Source organism: Rattus rattus, chromosome 5 (genome assembly GCF_011064425.1).
Source record: "Rattus rattus isolate New Zealand chromosome 5, Rrattus_CSIRO_v1, whole genome shotgun sequence".
NCBI classification, from domain to species: domain Eukaryota; kingdom Metazoa; phylum Chordata; class Mammalia; order Rodentia; family Muridae; genus Rattus; species Rattus rattus.
In genome coordinates, this window is record NC_046158.1 from 87,901,202 (window position 1) to 87,909,573 (window position 8,372).

At 41.4% G+C, this 8,372-nt stretch overlaps 1 pseudogene; it reads right to left on the reverse strand.

Annotated features, from left to right (window-relative positions):
- Positions 1-220: 220 nt before the first annotated feature.
- Positions 221-1,051, reverse strand: LOC116900943 (annotated as a pseudogene).
- Between the last annotated feature and the right edge of the window lie 7,321 nt (positions 1,052-8,372).

Below are 8,372 nucleotides of genomic sequence, written 5' to 3' on the forward strand. Positions count from 1 at the left end.
TATTCAAGAGAGTAAGAAGGGTTCCCTAGGCCCTTCCTATTATTATAGGGGTCTGGGATGGAAACTGTGAGGGAGATGCTCAGTGTTGGGTGCTGAGTTGGAAAGGGGACTCCTTAGCAACTGAAGGCCTCTCTTTTGCTTTCAGTGTCCTTGCTGTGGTGGGTGGTTCAGGGTTTCTTACTCTTTGGAGCCCATGTAGGCCATGAGGTCCACCACCCTGTTAACCATAGCTGTTTTCATTGTCATACCAGGAAATGAGCTTTACAAAGTTATCATTGAGAGCAATACCAGCCCCTGCATCAAAGGTGGAAGAGTGAGATTTGGCTGTTGAGTTGGAGGGGACAACATGGTCCTCAGTGTAGCTCAAGATGCCCTTCAGTGGGCCGTCAGATGCCTCCTTCACATCCTTCTGGATATCATCATACTTGGCATGTTTCTCCAGGCGGCATGTCAGCTCCATAATGAATACACTGGGGGTAGGAACACAGGAGGCCATGCCAGTGAGCTTTCAGCTCAGCTCTGGGATGACCTTGCCCACAGCCTTGGCAGCATCAGTGGATGCAGGGGTGATGTTCTGGGCAGCCCCATAGTCATCATGCCACAGCTTTCCAAAGGAGCCGTCCACAGTCTTCTGAGAAGCAGAGAGGCATGGACTATGGTCATGAGCCCTTTCACGATGCCAAAATTGTCATGAATAACCTTGGCCAGGGGAACTAAGCAGTTGGTGATGCAAGATACATTGCTGATAATCTTGAGTAAGGTTGCCATATTTCTCATGGTTCACACCCATCACAAACATAGGGGAATTGGCCGTAGAGGCAGAGATGATGACTCTTTTGGCCTCACACTTCAAGTGGGCCCCAGCTTTCTCCATGGTGGTGAAAATGCCAATAGATTCCATGACATATTCAGCACAAATGTCACCCCATTTGATTTTAGTGGGATCTCGCTCCTGGAAGATGGTGATGGACTTCCCGTTGATGACAAGCTTCCTATTCTCAGCCTTGACTGTGCCATTGAATTTGTCACGGACAGAGTCATACTGGAACATGTAGACCATGTAGTTGAGGTCGATATGCCCGCTGCAGAGCAGAAGGCAGCCCTGGTAACCAGGTGCCCAATGTGGCCAAATCTGTTCACAGTGACATTCACCATCTTGTCTACAGCACAAGGCTGGCACTACACAAGAAGATGTGAACAGGGAGGGGCAGAGAGCCACCAAAGTCATTTTCTTAGAAGCCACCCACTTAGCTTTGTTTTTCCTGGTTGCTCCAGTAGAGTAAAAAATCTTGAGTAAAAAATAAGGAGTTTTAATAAAATCATAACATTATAAAAACTTGTTTTAAGAAAAAGTTATTTTTGTGAGTTTTGTTGACAGCCAGGCTGCTGAATATATCCTATTTCATTTTCAGCACATATCCCTTCCTGGTATAACTGTCTTGTTCATTTCTCTTTGGGTATCACAGCCTTATTGTAATCAGAATGGCTTAATGATGCTAAATTCATATTTCAGAAATATGGAAAAATAAATGTCTACTTATTTTACACCTGTGAAACATGGCAGCTACCCATGTTTTCTATTCTTGACTTCAAATCAGACCTTGCAGACATTACTTATTGTTTGAGCATGGAAGCAAGTGTCTGATGCCAAATTCCCCTTGTTATATCCAACATACACTGTTCCTTAAAGTCCCTGTATGTAAAATAAAGGGTCTAAAATAAGGGTGATAGAAAATTATGCTTTTCAAAAGACTAGCCCTTGGGGAATATTTCAGAAAACAGTGTGGACATTTTGAGTTGTCACAATGTTTAGTGCAAGCAATGACAGTATTTGATAAATTAGGGGCAGGGATGCTACAATCCTTCAAATGTAGGGCCATCTTCTCTAGTGAGAAACTACTCATGTTCCATTAGACTTTTAAATACTCTGCCCATTATTTATCTGTGTTAAAAAGGAACCTATTTCTATTTATCTATGACTGAATATACATGTAAATTCATTTTATTTGTAAAGTTTTAATATGTAATGGATTTCCAGAAATTAAACTACTACACAAGTAACAAGCCTTTTGAACTTTTAAAAAGAACTCTACTGAATGTTGAATGCCATTTAAAGGATTTATGTGATTAAAAAGTAACTTGAGATTGACACTTGCATCAGTTTACATATGTAAGATTTCTGAAGATTCCTTGTGCATGTGCATATGCCAGTGTCAATCTGTTGTATAATGCCCTGTACCGTGTGTGCTTGTGTTCAAACACTCACATACTGAATTATGTATGATTTTATTATAATTTGATTTTCTTTTAGGCAAAGGAGTCCTTTACTTCACACTTACAATGTTCTAAATGGTTGTTTGAAAGTGTGGGTATATGCAGATCCTATAATCTATAAATTTCACTTCTGAAAGGAAAGGATATGTTGGAAAACACAGGAAGATTATACAGTGTCTCATTGTTTAAGAGCAGCTATCTAATAAGAACCTCTTATATACTGCAGATCCTGTAATAATTGTTGGAAACATAAGATGAATAAGAAAAAGGTCTTCCTTTATTGGCTTCGAAATCTAGTAAAAATGATTGACATGAGTGTGTCAGCCCCATTAAGAAGCATTTGATACTACATATGGTTGCAGAAGGAAAGGGGAAGGTACAATGGAAGCTGACTAGGAAAGGAATTAGTCTGATTTATAAAAGCATAGTTTTCCTCAAGCAACTGAATATTTCAGCTGAGTCCTACAAAGCAAGATACCACCACCACCGCCACCACCACCACCATGAAGAAAAAGAAGAGGGGGAGGAGGAAGAAGAAGAGGAGGAGAACAAGAAAGGCGGTTGGATCAAATGGGGATGATAGGACCATATGTGATAACATCCTATGCTATAGGGAGAAAGCTGGTGCAATTAGAATGCAAAAGATTAATGAAAGAAAGTTTACCATGAGGTCAAAGAGCATGTGTATTGAGTTGATGAGAGTTTTTGAAGTTGTTTGAAAAATGAAACAACTAGAAACCAAAGGAATATTTTAAAAAATCCCATGACCTGATAAGCTCTGTGCTCTAGAATGATCATTTTGGAAGCATAACAGAGGGCAAATCAGGGTTAGGTTAACAGAACATCCCACATAAAGATGGGTGCTGCCTTTAAAGTAGTAAGAAATAGAAAGAAAAAATGATTTGAATCCTATTTTAGAATTAATAATATGGTGATAGTGGATAAAATGGAAGTAGGGTGTAGATAGCTGTCAAGTATGTTCCATGAGTAACTAAAGAGTATCCATCAATAACATGACAAAGACTGGGGCATGAGCCAGTTTGGCAGAGATAGCCATTGATTTGCAAAAGAGTATATTGTTATTATACTGACACTTTAGGTAGAAAAAAAAAGAGTCACATTTAACAACATTCAATAATAATTCTCAGGACCGCCACCCACTTCCAGGTAGCAAAGGAAGGGCAGAGGACACCCAGAGGCCTGGGTGACACTAGGATGAGCCAGTTTGTGGTGGAGAAAAAGAAGAGAAAGAGAATGGACTGGTGTGTGCACAATGAAGATTGAGTGTGCGGCCTGATGATGCCCCAGTCCATGCTGCCACTGAGGACTATGTCTGGGCCATGGTTCTGCAGTATGTGTGGAGGTGCGGAGATCTGTGTGGATGCCTGTGACCCATGTTACCTGTAAAGGCCATTTGGATACCCCTGGTCTAGCTGCTGTCTGGAGTTATGTCCATGTCTGAGAGCTGCACAGAGCTGGTGCTACCTTTTCCCTGGCAGATGCATGGAAGAGTAGGACCTGATTGCATGAGTCTGGGAGAGCTGGCCCTCCCTGTCTCTCACTGAAGCACTCAGAATAACAGGCCATGTCCTGCCTGGGCAGCACAGGAGAGCTGGCCCTCCCTCTCTCTCACTGAAGCACTCAGAATAACAGGCCATGTCCTGCCTGGGCAGCACAGGAGAGCTGGCCCTGGTAGTATGGGTATGTGAAAGCAGGAGATCTGGACCCACTACTTGCTGGCTGTGGTACTTGGGTGAACTGACCTTGCCCTGAGAAGGACAGTGCTGGAGAGCATAAGTCCAGGAGAGCCAGTCCTGCCCTTGGCCTGGGCAAAGCAGGAGAGCTGGTACTGGTGCAGGACAGCTGATGGCCTAACTAACTCATCACCACTCAGGCCCAAATCCAAGACTTTGAGTTGGCTCACCCCAACATCTACTATATCTATGCAATGCTTGCACACATAAAGGGGTAGGTCATGCAAAGCTAACGTTGCAGGATCTCCATGACACAGGGCAACAACAGATGTCCAAGAGGAGTCTCAGTGAAAATCCTGTGTTGATAGTATAGCAGAGGCCAGAGGCCTCAAAACAGACAAGGACTCACTGAAATGAACATTTGCAAGTAACATTGTTTGGGAAGGAGATTATACTATGTGACACACTATGACACAAGGCAACTTCTGTGGTGAGACCTTTGTTTGTTTGTTTGTTTGTTTGTTTGTTTGTTTGTTTTTTCAGAAAGAGGTTTCAAGGGTAGAGGGTATATATGGAAGGATGAGGAGATGAGTGGGACAGCGGTGCATGGTGTTGGGTTCTCAAAGATTCAGTGAAAAGATGGGGAAAAAAAAAGAATCCAGGCATGGTGGCACATGCCTTTAATCCCATCACTCAGGAGGCAGAGACAGGTAGATCTCTGTAGTTTCAAGACCACCTTGGTCTACAAATTGAGTTTCAGGACATTCAGGGATATTACACAGAGAAATCCTGTCTTGAAAAACAAAATGAAGGAGAAGAACAACAACAACAAGAAGAGGAGGAGGAGGAGGAAGAGGAAGGACAAGAAAAGATGATGATGAAGAAGAAGAACAAGAAGAAGAAGAAGAACAAGAACAAGAACAAGAACAAGAACAAGAACAAGAAGAACAAGAAAAAGAAGAACAAGAAGAACAAGAAGAAGAAGGGGGAGGAGGGGGGAGGGGGAAGGGGAGGGGAAGAGGAAGAAGGGAAGGGAAGAAGGGAGGAGGAAGAAGAAAAGATGAGGAGGAAGAAAAAGTAGAGGTAGAAGAGAAGGAGGAAAAAGAGGAAAGGAAAGAACCATCATCATGATCTACAGGCTATGAATGCAGCTCAGCTTGTGACAGTGTTTTCATCCAGCCCCAGGACCCGTGTAATAAAAAGGGAGAACCAATTCTTATAAATTGTCCTGTGACCTTTATTTGTGCACTTGGCATATACACATATAAACAACTTTTTCAAAAAGAAATCACAATCATATTGGTATTTCAGACCTCCTCATTACAAATTTGAAAGGTTTTTTGGTTTTGTTTCTGTTTTGTTGGTTTTGTTTTTTGTTTTCTCGGTTTGTCTGTTTTATCCTGCCTGACATTTTCATAAACATACTAATACTGGTGATTTGGAATATAGGTAACAAAGATATGTCTACAAATGACCAAGCTACACTCTAAATAACAAATGCCTGGGACTAGTGATCACTTGGTGCCATAAGATCTTGAGAACAGGGAAACAGAGCTGTCTGGCTTGAGTTTGCAAGTCTTCAAGAGGCTAGCTCAGTGGGTAGTAAGGAAGGTGAGCAAGTTGCTAGTAGAGGTAAGACAGACAACAACGTGGATCATGATTTCATATAGGAACAGAAAACATCACCAGGTAGTAGTGGCTTAAGGAATAATCGAGTCCCAAAATCTAGTAGGTGCTCAATGATTGTCAAACAGATTCCAAATTCAGAGTCCTTTACCATAAGCAACAAGCACATTTAAACGTGTTCATTAGTCTCTTGGAAACACATTAGCACAACACACTTAAAATCAAGTCTTTCTTCAGTCCCTTGTTGTCCCTCCTCTACCTTCCATGTCCTTTGTCAGAGCATCACTAGTTACATCCTCCCTGAGCCTGTTGTCACACCAGCCACCTGCTCCCAGTTGGATCATCCTTGTTCCTGTAAGTGATCTCTAAAGCAGCCCAGCTCCATTTTACAGCTCAAATATTTGCTTTAGCTTCTGCTTTACAATTCTGGATCTCTGCTCTCCACCGTTCATGTTCTCAGTGACTCATTTAAAATGTTGCCTAAATGGATAAATGAACATTGATGCTTCTGAGAAAACAGTATAGGGTAGTTGAGTACATTTGCCCATTAGAGATTTTCTGTCTATAGACCCATCTTTTTCTAAATCCTTTGGCAATTCCATTTAAAGCTGCCCCCTTTTAAAATCTATACAAATTGTTGTTTCTATCATCTTATGTATAGGTGGACAAAACCTGCCTTAAAGGTTGAAGAAAAGTAATTAATGTTCTGGCTATCATAGAAAAAACTTTTATTCTTGGAAGAAATATATAAAAAGCCTTTCTTAATTTTATGTTTTTGTTTTCTGCCTAAGGATAACAGATAAGATTAGGAAGGTTGCTTAGTCGGTTAAAAGGATGCCACACAAACATGAGAATCTGAGATTTGTGAGCATCTCCGACATCAGCACTGGGCGGTGGGGTAGTGGACATAAACAGATGGGTAGCTTGCCTGGCCAGTTGGCAAGTTCCAAGATCAATGTGAGACTCTGTCTCAAGAAATAAGGTAGACAGAAGCAAAGAAAATACTTGGAATTTCACACACACACACACACACACACACACACACACACTGAGAGAGAGAGAGAGAGAGAGACAGAGAGAGAGAGAGAGAGACAGAGACAGAGACAGAGACAGACACACAGAGACACACAGAGACACAGAGATAGACAGAGAGAGAGAGACAGAGAGAGACAGAGAGGAGGGGAGGGAGAACCAAAGGCAATTGATCATTTCTTTCCTATAATCTAGAGTTATCATATCAAATCTCTATACCTCTTGACCAGGCATATAGCAATTTAAGAGATGAATAAGCATGTATGCCCACACAAATTGTTTATAAACATTTTTCATTGTTAGCCTTATTTCTCATTAAACAATGATGTCTACCTAATGTTTCTCCACCTGTTAGGAAAAAAAATTTCCCAAAATATGAAATTTCTAGAATGTCCTGTTTGGTTTTTTAACTTGACAGCAGGCAGAAATATTTGGGAAGAGGAGCCAGCATTAAGAAAATCCCCCCACCAAATTGCCTTCAGGCAAGTCCATGGAAGCACTGTTTTAATTAATCACTAGGGAGGAGGGCCCATTCACTTCAGGTAGTATCATTCCTAGGCTAGTGGTCCTGGGTGCTAAGAAAAGCAAGCTGAGTAGACCATGAGGAATAAACCCATAAGCAGTCTTCCTCCATGGCCTCTGCTTCAGTTCCTGTCTTCATGTTCCTGCCCTGATTTCCCTCCATGATAGAATGTGACTTGAGAGTTCTAATAAACCCTTTCTTCCCCAAGTTGCTTTTTGGTAATAGTGTCTTATCACACTAAGAAACCTTAACTAAGATATTGAGTCCTAATTTTAACTTTTGTATTTAATACTACATCCTTGATTTAAGGAAATTCATATTGGTATTACTAAACATCAGCCAACAGACTCACCTTCTCTTATCTCAGGGGAAACCCTTAGACCCACAGTCCTGTTGTCTTTGTTACCGAAGACACATTTTATGTGTTTGCTGCCTGCACTGCTCTCCTACCATTGAGATAGAAATCGTAGAGACTGTGGCGATGGAAAGAGATAAAGAGGTAGACAGAGACCGAGATACAGATGAAGAGGGCAAGGAGCACAACCTGAATCCTTTATGTGAACAGTGGTGACTTCATAACAGATGACTACAGAAGCAATAGATGTACTGCTATTCCTCAGTTAAAATGGTGGACAAAAGCACGTGGTCAAATCGAAGATCTATCGTGGTTTTGTGTATGATCTTGGACATAAGTGACTTCTGACATATATAAAATGAGAATGTTGGATGAGGTGACTTTCAAAGGCCTTTTTTTGGTAGGTAGACTTCTGAATCCAAACTAATTTTTCCCTAATTTAGGGAACAAGTTTTTCCTGCCACTTTCATTCTAGCGCTACCTTCCACAGCACATATATAAAGACTGATAGTATTTTGCTGTTATTTTTTCCTTGATTTAGTACTATTAAGTGCAGTGACTCACAGGGCTAGGTTCCAGCTGGGGGCTAAGAAGATATTCACTTGTAAGGGGGAAGCTATGATGCTGAGAGGAAATAAAGCAAAGAACATTAGCTTTCCACAGTTGTGTTGCACCTGATTCCAATAGAACACACAAGCAGGACTAGCTAGGCAGACCCTCTGAGTGATACATGATACATGATCCTGATACATGAGGGCTTTTGCCTTAAGGGAGCTGTGTGGCATAGAAAAGCGATTTTTGGAGCAGTATCTAAATAGTATTTTCATGTTGGGTGTGTTGTGGCTCCTCTTCCCTGCTCTGCACTAAT